Here is a 17,239-nt window from a genome sequence, read left to right as displayed (position 1 = left end):
GTACACATGCACAGACCAAACGATGACAGATTCGAATGAAGCAGCTACCAGAGAAGAGAAGTGGAACTTGAGGGAAAAAAGTGGCAACGATTTGTGGTAAGAAAATTTAAACAGTGAAAAAATTGACAGATGGTTTACGCTCTGAAAATTGAACAGAATGTTGAGATGTCTCTAAAACGGTGGGAGACATCATATATAAGGTGGGAGGTTCGTACAGTAAGCTACATTTAATGCGACATTTTGCTAATTGGACAGACCTGTAATGCGACACGTTTAATTGGACATTTTTACCTCTAAGGCCGAGGTGATACTGGATCGGAGTACGCACTAAAACTTGATTGTGCGATAACTGACGAAGAAAAACAAACACTTTTGTTTGATAGAAATTGACGAATTCGAACGAGGCAAGTGGGAAGCAATGTGACCACACCAACACAATTATATGTAGTTGTTTACTCCTCACGATTGTATGCGTTTCGTGCAGCCTTATTTTCATAAGAAGCTGCAGGCAGTATCACCGTGGCCTAATTGGACATTTTTGGAAACATCGAGTTCCAAATTGTGGCCCCACGTTGAAAGTCCCCACCAGACGTCTACACTGTACCACTATCACCGCCAATGTCCAATTACAGGTCTAAATCGCCTCCAATGCGACACTGAGTGGTGCCTCGGCATGTCGCATTAAATGTAAATTACTGTATATAATGTTATTAATGTTAGCATCATCATGATAAACACGCATCGTCATGGTAAACACAATAAATTGAATTATTGAATAATTATACGAATTAATAATGTATGTACGCATAAAATACAACATAAAAATATGATTCCTGAAAAAATCTGTTTTTTTCAGTTTCGAACACACTCCGTAAAAAGCCATTTTATAGCGCCCTCTAGTCCAAAGCCAATGAAACTACAAAAAACGACTACAATCAATAATTAAAATCAGTTTTTGTGGGTTCCATATTCAATAATATATTTTGATAAAAGACTAGCTCATTGGCTTCAATTTGATATGTCGTTCATCTAAATTAGTTCAGTGCTTCAAATGTTATGAATTTTTGAAAACAGCCATTTTTGGGAAAAAGTGGACGAAAATTGATTTGAAATTTATTTTTCTGGCCACCCTAAGATGTAAATGGCACCCTAATAAAAAAATACGGATCTAATGTTTTGCGAATAAGAACAAAAATACTACTTTTGACGAAAATCTGAGAACTACTATATCGGTTTTGCATGGAATAGCTATAGTAATATAATAATAACATAATAAAAGTGCCATTAACTTCTTGAATAGTGTATGTGATATAACTCACTTTATATATTTATAAATATATTTTTAAATGAAAACATTTGTCAAACGAACTGCAAAACTAAAACATTTTATATTGTGCTTTTATTTTTCAGTTTAACATTCGAATACCCTTCAAAAAAATTGGCATTGAAACAACAGAATAAAACTCACATACAATTATGAAGGATGATTGCTTTTTGATTGGCGCGTGCTCCACTCAAACTAGCGAACCGCCAATTAAAAAGCACTCCAACTAAAAAATGGAAATAAGCGAATGTCTACTGTATGTATATTTGTATTTTTTTCAAATATGTTTTCGGATATCACCATCGTAAGTGTATTATTTTTTATATATAATTAAATTTTATCATATAATATTTTTTTTCTATCATTACATATGCTACAATCGAAGCGACTTTTTGTGGTTTTTTGGTTAGGTTTTTTACGTTCCTATTAGGCATGTTTGCGGATTCATAGAAAGATAAGATTCCATTTGGTATGTCGATCCTTAATATAAGCTCAAAGGTTTGAACGTTAAGAATTAAAAAAAAAAACACATAAAACTCATGATTTCATCCAAAAATTCAAACTTTTCAACCATTGAGCCGATTTTAAAAATCGACATATCAAATGATATCTTATTCTTCTATGAAACAACCTCTATATGTCATTCAATAAACTCAGAACTTTAATTATAAAGCTGAGAAAATTTTCCACAATTCGTTCTTTCAAAACAAAATTCTATCTTGTCGCAATTTTTTCGCAATTTTAAATCTCTCAAATGGAACTGTCAAAATGATAGATCAAAGAACGAAAAGCAGAAAATTTTTTAGGATATGTTGAAATCAAGCATTCGTGAAAAAGCCTTGCGGGTTCAGGGAATCCCACACGAAAGTTAGCACCGCAAACAAGCATCGATCGAAAAGAAGACAACAACACTATAGGATGTCGGTATGAGTTTTATGGAATTTGAGAACATTCAAATAAACGTATGATTGAATGTTAGAAACAAAAGTAAAATATAAGATTTTTTCACCTTTGGCTGTTTCACTGGCATGCTTAAAGGCTGACAATGTCCAGGAAAAACTGGAAGGTTGGCAACTCTGGTTAAGAATATCACGCAGCGAGGGGAACAATAACAGCAACATCAGCGATTGAAAAAAGATTGATTTACGGAGCGATACAAGTCCAAATTGAACTTGGACAAGATAGCGCCAGTTGTTCAGCAATACTTTTATGAGCTGTGAAATAAAAGTGTTATGATACGAGGGTCACTATTTATATTTCGGGAATAGGAACAAAAACAAATAGTTACGCTGCGAATATATTTTTATTGTTTTTCAAAGTACTCGCCACGATGATCGATACACTTGCGCATGCGCTTAAACCAATTTTCAAAGCATTTATTCCAATCGACACGAGCCTTTTTTTGAGCGATTGTCAAATTATGTGGGATCCATCGTGAGCATAATTTTCGCACAACTAAGTGTTCATGTAAAATCGCATATATGCTGGTGGAACTAATGCTTAGGGATGCCTCAATCTCACAATAGGTTACATGACGATCTTGCTTAATCATTTCGTGCACAGCATCGATGTTTTCTGGCACTACAGTCGATTTTGGACGACCTTCACGAAACTCGTCGGACAGCGAACTACGACCACGATTGAATTCACTATACCAGCGATAGTGATGGAGATTCATCGCCAAGAGTCAAATTAAGTTGATTGACGCACTCTTGTTGTGATAATCCACGTCGAAAGTCGTAAAAAATCATCGCACGAAAATGTTCACGATTCAGTTCCATTTTTTTGCCGAGACCAAACTTTCAACTAAATATAAAATAAACAAATAGCGTCCGTATGACAAAATGTTCTGAGTACGTATATCGTCAAAAATGTCAAACTTTACGATGGAACCGTCAGATGGACTCACATGACATCAGTGTTGCCAATTCCCGAAATATAAATAGTGACCCTCGTATTTGAATGCATATAATTGTTGAAGGTAATGCGCGATTGAATTGATGTGTTGTAATGAAATCCTTAATATTGTACACCTAAATGTATGCAATGTCGTTAGATGATGCTATTGCGAATTAGAGTAAACTATTAACTTGAGTGTTGTCATATCTGGAGACTGTGGGCCTGATCACGAACGTCACTTCACGGTAAAACGTGAACTGTATGTATAAAATCAACATTTTCATGATGTACACGAACGGCCTAATAATTATTTATTAAAAATTATTACCGAAATCCGGAGTCGGTGGTTGTAACTTTAAGATCGCTTTCTCTGTAATAATCGTCCCAGCCGGCAGCAGCCAACGAGAAGCCGCTCCGCACGAAGAAACGAAAAAATCGCATCCGCAAGAGAGTCCATCCGAAATGACCCTAATCAGTCTGTTACACGGCGTTCCCAAGAAATGGGCATCTCCCAAACCTATCTTATAGGAACAAATTGACTCAAAAAATAAAGTCACTTCACCATATGAAGCGCCGAAACTTCTCCGATTGGGCTCTGGCGAATCTTGAAGAAACTGATGATTTCCATCACAAAATCATCTTTAGCGATGAGGCTCAATTCTGACTCAATGGCCTTGCCAACAAGCAAAATATGTGTTATTGGTCAGCTGCAATCCCATATGTCCTTCAAGAAACACCATCACATCCGCAAAAAATTACTTTAATTGCAAAACTTTTTGTATAAGTGAAAGTGGAAGTAACGCTATCTGAAAGCAATTTGCTGGAAGTAGCTTCAAAACTGAAAAAAAAAATTTAAATATTAAAATATATTATATTAAAATCAATCACCAACTTTCTTGTTCGTACATCATTCGAAAATGGATCATCTGATTTGAGCAGTCTTTTTTGTTGTATTGTAAGCCAAATCAAATTCGCGATGACGCACTCACCTTTGTGTTCTATTGGTTTGAAGCGAATATAGCAATGGAGAAACTATTTCCCCTCCATGAATACTTTTTATCATATTACTCATATAGAACGCAGAAGCCATCTCGACTAGGTCCACAGGCAGATTTCAGCATATCTCATTCGACCTTGGTATCTTTTACCAACCATCCTACGGCTAATCACCATCCTTCTGCCATCATCGCTCGGTTGTATCACTGGTGGATTGAACAAACAATACCCAAAAATCAAACCAGGTCCTTTTTAGGGCCACCAAATTTACATCAAAGAGTTTAATGATGAAATTTTTCAAACATACCCACAAACAATATACAACAAATCGCCTAACGTAATCCTACGTCAACTATGCGGTCATGTTCCGGACAATTTTGCGGTAACTTTTCCCAAACATTTTCAGACGCTTCAAAAACGTCAGCGGCTGACGGTATTTAGCTTCGTGATTCGATGTGGTGAAGCGAAATGATAATGAATTTTCAGATGGAGTAAACAATCTTTTGAAATTAAATTGTGAATGATAATTATTTTTTCTGTATTTAATATTTATTATATGCAATAGAGTAGCACATTTTCTGCGAGTGGTGAGAAGCTCTTGAATGGGAATTTGTTTCTGATAACGATTTTATAGCATAATGTTTCTTCAGTGAACATATTATGAAGTTTATGCAATTTCAGTTAAACTTTAACATTTTAAAAATGCTGTCGGGTTTGTTGAAGTTTTCTTCGACATCGTGGATTCTATTTCAGAACTAAAATGTTTACAGCGGTACGCGTGTGCCAATTCGAAGAGAGCCACACGACCACAGTAAACATATTTACTGAGCAATGAGTGCTGAGTTACTGATGGCGCCAAGTTGGCGCGCTAAAATCTTGAAACGAGTAAAATGAAGGGGAACTTTTCGCAGCAGATAACACGTGGCGTTCACGGGGAAAGTGTTCCGATCGATATTTTGATACGATAGAAAAAGAAGCGTCCTGGGCGCGTGTTTTTGGAGTAGAGAAACAGAGATATAGTTTCGCCAAAATTTATAAGGAGCATTTTCACAGGACCTGTAATGTCTGCGAACATGCGGATGTGAATCTTCAGCTTAGATTGTTTCAAGGATAAAAATAAAACCATTTCATTTACATTACTTTAAAAGATGTGTTTGCATATTGAACATAAAATTTAAACTGAAAACATCCGCCCGACCAACATCAACAAGGGCAATGAAAATTTGTTTTTTTTTGCAAAAAGGTCATACTTTAACGGAACAGACAAAATGTTGAACTGTTGAATGAATTCCTCAACCCAAGCTGTGCACGGGAAGCTACGATATCGATTCTGCCATTGAAATGAAATATGCAACGAATCCTAGCCCCGATGCCGACCCATATTTGCTTGGCATCAATTTCATGAATCGAATCAGTACCTTTCGTGCACAAAATGGCCGGAAACAAGCGTTTGCCCTGCAATGGCTAGCTACTTGGGATACTGCTCTCTCGATCCCGACTGCCCTTTTCACGCTGGCGCTGGAAGAATTTATCTTCCAGCAGGAAACTTTGCATCCAGTTTTCCTAGCATCGGCAGCAGCAGTGGCAGAATAATCTCTATCGGGGGGAAATCTTTCGCAATTTTTCCTTCCAGTTGAGTTATTTTCAATAGTTAACTATTTCCCCTCCTCTGGTTCCCCTCCCCGAAACACCGGTGCCGCCACTGCTCACTTCTGCAACTTCAATTATTGCTCCCGAGTTATTTCTTCATTGAGTGAAATTTATGATGGATGCTAATCTGACCATTCGTTCCTTGGAATTAGCTTTGAGAAGGGAGCTATTGGATGGAAAGAATAGTTTTTGTTCGGGTGCAACATCTTACAAACAACGTCTCAGCAAATGTGGCCCCTCTCGAGTAATGTAACCTCGTTGGCAATTTTCGATCCCATGGGACACCATGGACTTTTCAAATCCAATTCAATTTTCCCCAGGACCCATAATCACCAAACCCCTGAGCCCCACCGTGAAAAGGTCCGTCGAAGTCGAGGGAACGTTGTAGAAGACCTAAGATTTGCTTAAGGGATTTAGCCACCCGGTGGAAAATCATTTCATTCGTTCCAATCGCAACAAAGAAAGGTATACGGAAGGTATGGGGAAATCAGCACGGGAAAGTTAAGCTGTGGGATAATAATCTGTGTGGTAATTAAGAGTGTGTGAAAATCATCAATGTTGGCCATCCGGAACCGATGGGACGTTATGGGTGAGATGGTATGGTCCTGGTATGGGGCGAAGGAAATCAAATGTTTGCGATGGGCGAACAGAGGTGGTGTGGACTCATTGGAAGGGGTTTTCATCGGTTCATGAACGTGGAGGATGCAATGTAAGAGCCAGACAATTTGACTTATATGAACTTGTGGCAATTAGTCCTCGCTTCAGAGTGGTCAGAAAATCAGTGATTCTTTCAAAATAACAATAACACAACGAGAGAATAAACGATTGCTCTCTGAATTACGACGCAATGACTTTTCAAATTCAGTACCACAGCGCGCGGCATCCAATGCGAATCTTAATGCCGATGCTGGACCAGTACCTACTGAATTACGTTCCACACTTCATAACAGCCATGGCAGGGATATACCCACCACTTGAGTCGCTTTCGGTGGTGCGTGATTTCAGGAGACACTCAATCAAACCATTTATGACGTTTATTGCTTCGTTCGTGCCACTTGAGTTCAAATGTGACTTCCAATGCGTTGCCCTGAAGCGTATTTCTGTATTGAGCCTGTTCGGATAAACCACACCATGGAATGGGTAATGTGAGAGTTGACCTCATTCAAGCGATAATTGAAAATGATGGATTCCCTTGCAGTCCATCATCACCCGCTGAAAAGTTCCATTACAATAAGTTCCACTTAATAATTCACTTCGTGGGACTCCCGGTCCATAACCCAAACCAGCGCGCAAAAGTTACAGATAAAAGGTGGGAACATAAAGCACAGCAAAAAACACACACACGTAAAACTAGTAGCTGCTTCCGTCACGAGTGAAGCTCTTCGTAATTTATTCATAACGCCAGCTACTTCCGAGTGTATCTCCCTGTGTCACACCCACGGAAGCTTATGTAACAGCAGCATTATCACTCGGTGGATGACCATGTGACCTAGAGTTTACTTTCTATTTTTACCACGAATGCCGAACATGCCAGACTGACAAAAGAATTATATCCGCTATAATATGACGCCGATCAAAAAAAAAAAAAAAGAAAAAAAAAACCGCAATGCTGGAAAATAATTGCCAAGCTCGACAGAGCTTCAGAAAATCTCAGAAACAAGCTTTTTCAAATTACATCGATTGCCCCAGGGGAAGCTGATGCCATACTGCGCAAAGTTCCACCTCCCCTAGTTCTGCTGACCTCCCTTCGCACGCTCTCAGTACTCAGGTGAAAACCTAATTGAAACCTTCCGGTGGAAAGACTTCATGTAGACGATAAAGTTTAACTTAATTTCCCCGGTAAAGTTTTACTCGCTCGCTGTTCGGAATGAAATGATTTAATTCGGTGAAGTTCGCGGAACTATCACAGCGCTGTTTGTTTGCATCGCGTCCGGTGGTGAAGCTGTCGTATCCCCGTAGAAGTCCCCCCCTACACACATCCGAGCGGCGATCCATGTTACCTGAGGCTATTTAGAGTGACATATGCCCATCAAAATTGTACGGGTGGGAAGTGTTTTGTCGGCAGAGATGTTGGTACCGAGAAATCATCATACTACAGTGAGGGATAGCAACATCGCTACAGGGAGACAGTGTACCGATCACTCGGAAAGACGTTGCTCAAGAACAGCGGAAGAATAAGTCGTATTTTTTCCAGCTTCAGAAGTCCCAGAATGACGTTTGCATTAAAAAACAGGAAGTGGGTTATATCTATGGTATAACCGTAAGGGTGACGTAGGACTATCGTTGATTTAGAGATCATTTGTTTGAAGTTGAATCTCAATCCATGATTAATGAATGAATAAATGAATATTTGGGGGACTTCGAAAACGAGAGCGTTACGTTCGAGGCACAAGGTTTTATGCATCCAATAAAGGATACGAAAAACCTTGTTCTGAAGAATAATCTTCAGAAGCTAACCTGCTAACTGTACTTGATTGACAAATCACAAACCCAAATGTATTATATGAATATTTTATGGATAGAAAACATTAAAATAAACTCTTTCGCTTGAATGTAATTTTCAATTCCAAGGGGAACTGGCAGATTATTTTCCAGCAACCATTAGATATTTCCACATTTTCCTCGATACTGGAAGCCCACCAGTGGTTAATGCTAACTCGATAACCATCTGTTAATAGCACTTGATTGAAACATATTTGGTCACAGTGTTACATGGATAGAAAACATTCAAATAAACTCTTTCACATGAATGTATTTTTAAATTCCCAGAGGAACTGGCAGATTATTTTCCAGGAATGATTAGATCTTTCCGGAATTTTCTCGATGCTGAATGGCATCCAAACGAAGAATTCCGTGCGTGTATGTGTGTGTGTGACGGCTGCTCCGAACTCTTCCCGGGGAACCGTTTGTGGCATCACTCTCCTCCTGATGGATTCTCTTCTGGCCTAAGGTGCACAAACAGGCTCTTGGTGGCACCGTTCATCCGCGCTTTCATGATAAACGAAGAGCTTCACCACAACAGCGACAACATGCTCCAATCGCTGTTCAATTAGAACTGAGTTGATTTCCGAGCGGCGCTCGCTTATATACCGATTTGTGATTTCAATAGCCTGTTTTGAAAGCAATTTTAAGACTATTGAAACAAGTTTTTGGATCAAAAAGTAACAAGTATAGAACGCGTAGACATTTTATCTTTCGAATGAAGTGTTTATCATACCATTTAGTTCAGTTGTTTAGGAGCTATTAACGCTCAAAATCTCGGTCTCCGGCGTAACGCGTTCGTTTTCGAAACTTTGATTTTACACCCCGGTATAGAAATGAAAGACGTAGTCCTACGTCAAAAACTATGGATGGGTTATACCTATGATACAACCGCAAGGGTGACGTAGGATTGCCGTTGGCTTACTAATCATTTGTGTTTTTTCAATTAGCAATGATCGCACTTCGAATGTTCCTCATTGGGTACGATATCGCCGCTGCGCTAAGCTGTTGGTTAAATTATTGATCAAACTAGCGAATGAATGAAACAATTCACGAATTCAATTGCAAACAAATTCAAATTCAAGGCTATTTGGAAAAACGCAAGCGAGTACAAAAGTACTCGCAGCTTGCATCTTATTTGCAATGCCAATTTCCCCATGCCGATTTCCCCAGGCTCCATGGTTTTAAAGTCTGTTAGGGAAACATTCCTATTTGCTAAAACACAAACGAGTACAAAAGTACCCGCTGCTTGTACCTATTTTGAAATGCCGATTTCCCCAGGCTCCATGGTTTCGAAGTCTGTGTTAGGGAAACATCCATTCATTCCTGCGATGGTACCTCAATCGCTGTTCAATTATAACTGAGTGGATTTCCGAGTGGCGCTCGCTTATATACCGATTGGTGATTCCAATAGCCTGTTGTGAAAGCAAATTTAAGGCTATTGAAACAAGTTTTTGGATCAAAAAGTAACAAGTATATAACGCGTAAACATTTTATCTTTCAAATGAAGTGTTTATCATATCATTTCGTTCAGTTGTTTAGGAGCTATTAACGCACAAAATCTCGGTCTCCGGTGTAACGCTGTCGTTTTCGAAACTTTGATTTCACACTCCGGTATAGAAATGAAAGACGTAGTCCTACGTTAAAATGAACTTTTTTTTGGATGGTGTTAAAATAAACTATGTCAGATAATTGAGTTTGATAAATTTCCCTGGGAAGTTAATTATATTAGCTTACTTGTAAAAAAAATTTACGCCCTAACGAGCGGCCTTCCGACAGTTAAGCGGAACATTCGCCATGGCTGACGAAAACGTGCGTGTAGGCATGTTTTTGAGTTCTTTTTTCGTTTTATTTATCATTTTTTTTCTCAGTTTTCGCGACAAAATTGTTAGAGTAGATCTTACGCTTCAGGTTTGCACAGAGATTCTTGATGGGACGCAGCTGGAGGACGTTGGGCGGATTCGCCGACTTGGGTACCACATCGATATTCAGCCGCTCCATCTGCTCTAACGATCGCTTCGAGTAGTTGGGTCGATGCCAGATCCGGCCAGAACATCGCGTCTTCGCCCTTATGGTATTTCTTGATGAACGACGCAGGCACTCCGTGCTATAAATTTCCCCGTTCATGGCCAGTCCGGAGCTAAATAGGAGCGGCTTTGGAATCCGACTTGACCATCTTATCTTATTCAGCCGCTGCCGCTGCGTCATTGTCTGCAGCTCTGAGACCAGTGGATGGGACTTCTTCTTCCTGACATGCATGTCTATGTTCGTACTTTTTCACTGTTTGGCTGGTTTGCAACGACCTCCCGCAGCGATATAGCCACTTTTCCCTAAATCTTACTCTTTAGCATCCTTTGGAACTTGTCGCTCAGGGTCGTCGGCCGTTCGGAACTGGACTTTTTCTCGATGCTCTGATTGTTGTCCAATAGTGCCAAGATGTTGTAGATGCCGAAACGGACGTATCCGGCGTTCACAAAGTACCGGTACCGTTCTTTGAACGCGCACACTTCTGAACGTAATAGCTCCACTGTTTTCGCCATCACGTTTAGAGTTCGACTGATAGTGCTGTCAATTTTTTTTCTGCTGACTCATAGGTTACTATGATTGATGCATGGGTAGTTTCGTCAATGCGTGTTATGGTGAACCCATGCAAATTGGCAATTTTTGTCCATTTTTTTAATGCAAACATTATTGAATTGTAATGTTTCCGGGATATTTCCGAAGGGGCAGCTGCGAAAACATATGATACAGGGCGGACTCGATTATATACAGTTTCTGATTTCTTTTCACTGTGTATAATTGAATCCGGTATATAATCGAGTCAAAAAAACATTTTTTTATTCGTTTTTTTTTGCATGTATTTTTTGTTTTTTGAATATAAAAGAGGAATTTGATTCCGGGTTTCAATCGTGATCATGTTACACGTTTAGATTTCTATAAATTGCAAATTACACAGTATTTAGTAGCCATTTAGGCGTAAGAATATTCTTTCTGTTCATCCATTGTTCTGCAGATCGGATAGCGGAGATATTAATCAATGTTGGGTTATTAATAGCACAAGAGCCCGATGTTTCTTGCAGAGCAGAGCAGTTGTATGGATGAATCGATTTTTGTTCCACCTTGAAACGTTTTCCAGCGCTGATGATTGCTGCGTGGATGTAGTTGTTCTATAACAACACAAAGATAACGAGTTTTGGGCACACGATCGATCGCTTAGTAAGCGAACGCGCAACCAATGTTGCTACGAAGACCTCCCAACGCAACGGGCATTGGTGCGTATTAAAAATCCGAATTAGTTCGGAAAAGTTCGGAAAAAAAATTCGAAATTTCCAATCAGTTTTGACGTAGGACTACGTCTAACCGGAAGATATAGGGGGTGAAATGGAAATCTAGACACTGAACAAGTAGGAAAAAATGCAAGATTTGGAACGCTTATAACTCGAGCATTTCTCAATAGATCGCAAAGGTTTTTGCATCAATTGATAGGAAATATATCTACGCATCTATCATAACGAATAACATTTCATTTTTCATGAGATAAATAATTGAATAATTGTGAAATATCAAGCATTGTCAAAATGCCCTATGTGCCCATTTTTGATTGGTCCATTTTGTGCTCCTCAAATCGTACCGACCAAAACGGGCAACCAGAGCAGCAGCGAAATAGAATGAAGCACGATTGGGAAGGAAAAAGAAAAAAAATGAACGAAACATTGGTCGCAGTCTCACACATGCGTAAGGCAAGAGGGTGGAGGTGGTAGCGCTGGAGTAGAGTAATAGAGTAGAGTAGAGTTTTCAAAGGGCCTTTCTCAAGGCTAGAGACGAATGAACTGCAAAAGTTTAAAGTCTCTATAATACAAGACCTTCCTTCCTTCCGTAACGATCATTCTCATTCAAACCGTACACCACATCGGTTCCCATCACAACACATCAACAAACCAACCCAAGCAGCCATGTCTGGACATGGTAAAGGAGGAAAAGTGAAGGGAAAGGCAAAATCCCGCTCGAACCGTGTTGATCTGGAGTTCCCCGCAAGGGTAGCTAGGCCGAGCGCGTTAGTACCAGTGCACCAGTCCACCTAGCCGGCGTTATATAGTTTCGGCCGCCGAAGTGATTGAGTTAGCTGGCAAAGCTGCTCGTGACGATAAGAAAACCCGCATTTGGAACAGAACACATTCGGTTCGGTGACAACAGGACATCAAGACAACAGGCAGTTGCAGCGAGTGGCGAGTGGCAAACGCAATCGCAAAACGGCATCAGGTAGCAGAAGAAAAAAGTTTGTTCTTTATACAAACTGCTTTGGTGCCAAATCCAGAACAAGGCGGCATCGAGGGCGTTCGAAATGGTTTTTTTCAAAACCACGAGTACTAAGTTTTCTAAATTGGAACCATTCCATAAAACAAGGCGCTTTTCAGGGCCATTAAACCTTCCAAAAAAGAGTTTAGGAAATACAGTTCAATGCTTTCTAAAACAATATCCAAAATAATAATAAAACACAAATTGATTTTTTCATAATTTGTTTGCCAGGATATGATGAGTATGTGAATTTGGCAGTTGTTCTGAGCTTATTGATTTTCACCAATTCTTAAATTGCTTCTAGATTGAAAGTACAGTAATTTACACTTATCTCGACATTTAGCTAATTGGACGGACCTGTAATGCGACATATTTAGTTGGACATTTTTGTAAACATAGAGTTCGGGGTCCAAATTATGACCCCACATTGAAAGTTGACACTGTACCACTGTCATCGCAAATGTTCAATTACAGGTTAAAATTACCTCCAATCCGATACTGAGTGGTGGTAATGCGACATGCCATTGAATGTAATTTACTGTACAATATGTCACAAGCTGGATGGGAAGAAGTTTTCCAACTGTGAAAGCTGTGGCGAGTGGCAAATGCAATCGCTAAACAGAAAGGTTTAGCCGAACAAGATGGGGATATCGAGTGATAACAAAACAATAAACTCTTTAGATTGAAGATAATTTTGTGATCCTGAAAAGGACCCTTTTTAGCCTGCATGTGAATCCAACGAGCGAACAAATCGTAATGAATGTATTTTTTTTCCATCGCTCCCTTTTAACGCTCATTTGTTCGTCTCTTGGACTCGCCGCTCTGGCTGAGTCTGCCGATTTGTCTCTATCCTGTGAGTGTGTACCGCTAGAGTATAAAACACGCGGACCCCAAAAAAAAATCTTATTTTCTTTCAAACCGTAAACCCGTGTGGTTGTACGGCATCGGCATCGTGGACGTAACAAAACTTGTCCTCCAGTTAAGAGAAAGGCACAGTCTCACTCGAACCGTGCAGGTCTCCAGTTCCCTGTTGATCGCATTCACTGATTGCTCCGCAAGGGTAACTAGGCCGAACGGATTGGTGCCGGAGCACCAGTATACCTAACAGCGATTATAGAGTTTCGGCCGTCGGAGTGCTCGAGTTGGCTTGCAAAGCTGCTCACGACAATCAGAAAACCCGCATCAAGAACAGAGCAGCTTCGGTTCGGCGCTCATCAAGGCAACAATTAGTTTCAGTGAGTGGCAAAGTGTTTCTCCGGCACGTCGCATTAAATGTAATTTACTGAACAACATGTCGCAAGCTGGATGGGAATAAATTTTCCAACTGTGAAAGCTGTGGCGAGTGGCAAACGCAATAGCTAAACAGGAAGGTTTAACCGAACAAGATGGGAATATCGAGTGATAACAAAAACACAACACCAAAGGTTCTTTTCAGAACCATCAACATATTCATAAAGAGTAAATAGTAAACTAATCCATTTTCAGGTAGATAGGTAGGTATTCACGTAGGAGAAGAAAATAAAACAATATATTTAAAATATATATTTAACAAAAGCTGTCCCCTTTGTATAGTCCTACGTCACTCCGGTTATGTCCCCGACATTACCCACCCGTCTTTTTTTTACTGAAGTATACACTCTGATGCGCTTTTACCTGTGCGCTCTAGTGGATGCGCACAGTTAAAAGAACAAAAGTGGCTTCCAATCAATTTAGCGCTGTGGTTCGCTGGAAAAAGTGAACCGAGGTGAAACATCTTTCCTATACATTTTCGAGTTCTTTGTTTCCTGCTTTGTCCCCAGCTGCAAATCCCTTGCTAAATCCTGGCAAATTTATTATCGAAAACGAACTTAAATTTGGTTCGGCGTTCTGTTTGGTTGCCTGCAGGCACAGAAACTACGATAACCTTCTCGCATACGGATCCTCACAGCTTTTTTAAAATGAAATGAATCAACGTTTGAAATATGGACATTTTACCGTCGAAAGATACAGGTTTTCCAAACAATTTGCTGTGAATATATTTCCGATACACTTACAACGACCGCTGCCATAAAATGAACAGTGTTTCAGGATTATAACTGAATCAAACGTTAACACGACAAACTCGACGACGGAGGTGTTTCAGAATGTGTATATACTGAGCATAATTTACCGTCGCCCTTAGTTCCAAATAATCAGTCACATAAACTCGGCGAGCACCATTTTGTTTATTGGCCCAAAAAAATGTTCTGTGCCAAGTTTCAGCTTGATCGGACATGATTTGGGGGTGCTTCAAAGCGCTCAAAGTTTTGATTTTTTGATACTCGAAAATCTCCCAAGGGGTGAGTAAAGGAAATTTGGAAAATCGAAATTTTTTTTCGATGCCAAATGACATAAAAATGCATGAAACTGGTGTCATCTCGAAAACAAATTTTTGGCCGAAGATCGACCTTTTGGGACTTAGCCTGAGTGGCAATGAAGGTATGAAAAAAAAAATTATCGAATTTAAAGAACCGACCATGTACATTTTGTTTATTGGCCCAACAAAATGACCTGTGCCAAATTTCAGCTCAATCGGACATGATTTAGGGTTGCCTCAAAGTTTTGATCTTTTGATCCTCGAAAATCTTCCAAGGGGGGAGTAAAGGAAATTTAGAAAATCGAAATTTTGTTTTCGATGCCAAATGACCAAAAAAACTTTGAGCGCCTTGAGGCACCCCTAAATCATGTCCGATCGAGCTGAAACTTGCAACAGATCATTTTTTTTGGTCCAATAAACAAAATATACATGGTCGGTTTTGGAAATTTGGATGATGAAATGTCTCCCATACATCCATTGCCACCCTAATGTGCATTACTCATCAGCCTACCCTACATGTAAATGGCATTTTGACTGAATCAATGTCTAAAACATTATTGGAAATTATCAATTCAATAGGTTACACACCTTTTGAAAAAAAACTCAGTTCTCCACTTGCATCCCATGAATTTGAAAATTCATACCAAATATTGGAACAAATTGCCATTATAATCAAAAGCCATCACGATTACATTGAAAAAGCAAAAAGCGCAAATCAACGGCTTCTGACTCTTTTCCACAAAAAAAACCTCCTTCACAATGCATCTCTTACATCTCGTTACAACAATGCGCTGCATGCTGAAAATCACCCACTGATTGGAAAACTTTCATCCCCTGCAGACCGGATCCACATTGGCTGATGCTAAAAAGTGCCTCAATTTATTGTGCGGAAAAGAATCCATCAATGGGCGAAGCGGAAAAAAGGTGATGAATATTTAAAGCAATTCTCAGCACACAGAAAGATCCGGCAGAGGCAGGATGAACTGAGTGTGTGGCTCTGTTAAATCAGCATTCTGCAAGACTACATTAACCCAATTTTGCGCTCCATAAACTCCTGGGGCGTCCGCTTCTCCGCGGTCTAATTCTAGCAGAAACTGAATTCCGTTCGCGGTGTTATCCTTTGATGATGGTACGGATGAATTGGCGCCATCGATACGTAGAAGAGGTTTGGCTACTTGCTTTATTTCTGTAATAAGGAGAGTCGACAATACACAAAGCAATATCAATTAGTTTTCAAGTTTCTAGCCAAAAAAATTCCTCCCGCAATCGAATTTGCTTGTCAATATTTACGAGAATGATCGAGTTTCCTTCAAACTAAAACAACATCTTCCATCGACTGAGTTAGAAATGAAGACGGCGAGTATTGAACTTGTGTTAGCACGTGGCTCACGTGTCCTGGCTGCTGAACGTTTTCGACTTTCTCCCTGCATGAAATGCACACAGCATAGGCAGTCAGATTGGCAGATTTCAATACGGAACATAAATCAAATTGTCCCAAATGCGAGCAGACAGGGTTCAGGAATTAGAACTCCATTAGAATGTGAAAATTTCGCACATCTATTGGTGTGTGGGCGAGCAGTGGAAAACAGCTGAAATGGGCGCGGGGGCTCCGCCAACCGGAAGCGATAAATTGGAGCTAATTACTACTCGTAGCTCTGAGTCAGCGTTTACCCATTTTTGGACGATTTTTTTTTGTGTTACCACCGGAAGATGATGCTTCTGATAGTAACAAAACCCTTTAAGGTCGGAAAATAATGAAGTTTCGTGATTTTTTATCGGATGTTAGAAAAAATTCGACTAAATTCGAAAAATGGAAAATTGCCTAAATGACGGCCTAAATCCGAAAAATTACCCAAATGACGGCCATTTTGGTTAATAATGAGTTATTTAGAAAAATCGCAATTTAGAAGCTCAAAAAATGCAAAAAATTAGATATCGGCTATGTAACGCTTTAGATAATTCATTTTTACATGCTGATAAAAAAATTCAGCCAAATCGGTCGAGTAGATCCTGAGATATTGATACCACCATTTGAAAAAACATGGTTTCGAGAAAAACGCGTTTAAAAATTTGTACAGCAATACAGGTCGGACTCGATTATCCGGAGACTCGATTATCCGGGATTCGATTGTCCGGAGTATTTTATTTTTGATTTTCGGAAATTTTGAATAATTTGTATAATATTTCCATATTGAATAGCTAATATGGGTATCACTGGGTTGACTAGTAGAACACAGTTATCTATGAAAAATGTAAAA

Source organism: Toxorhynchites rutilus, chromosome 1 (assembly GCF_029784135.1).
Source record: "Toxorhynchites rutilus septentrionalis strain SRP chromosome 1, ASM2978413v1, whole genome shotgun sequence".
Taxonomy (NCBI): Eukaryota; Metazoa; Arthropoda; class Insecta; order Diptera; family Culicidae; genus Toxorhynchites; species Toxorhynchites rutilus.
This window is presented reverse-complemented; position numbering follows the sequence as displayed.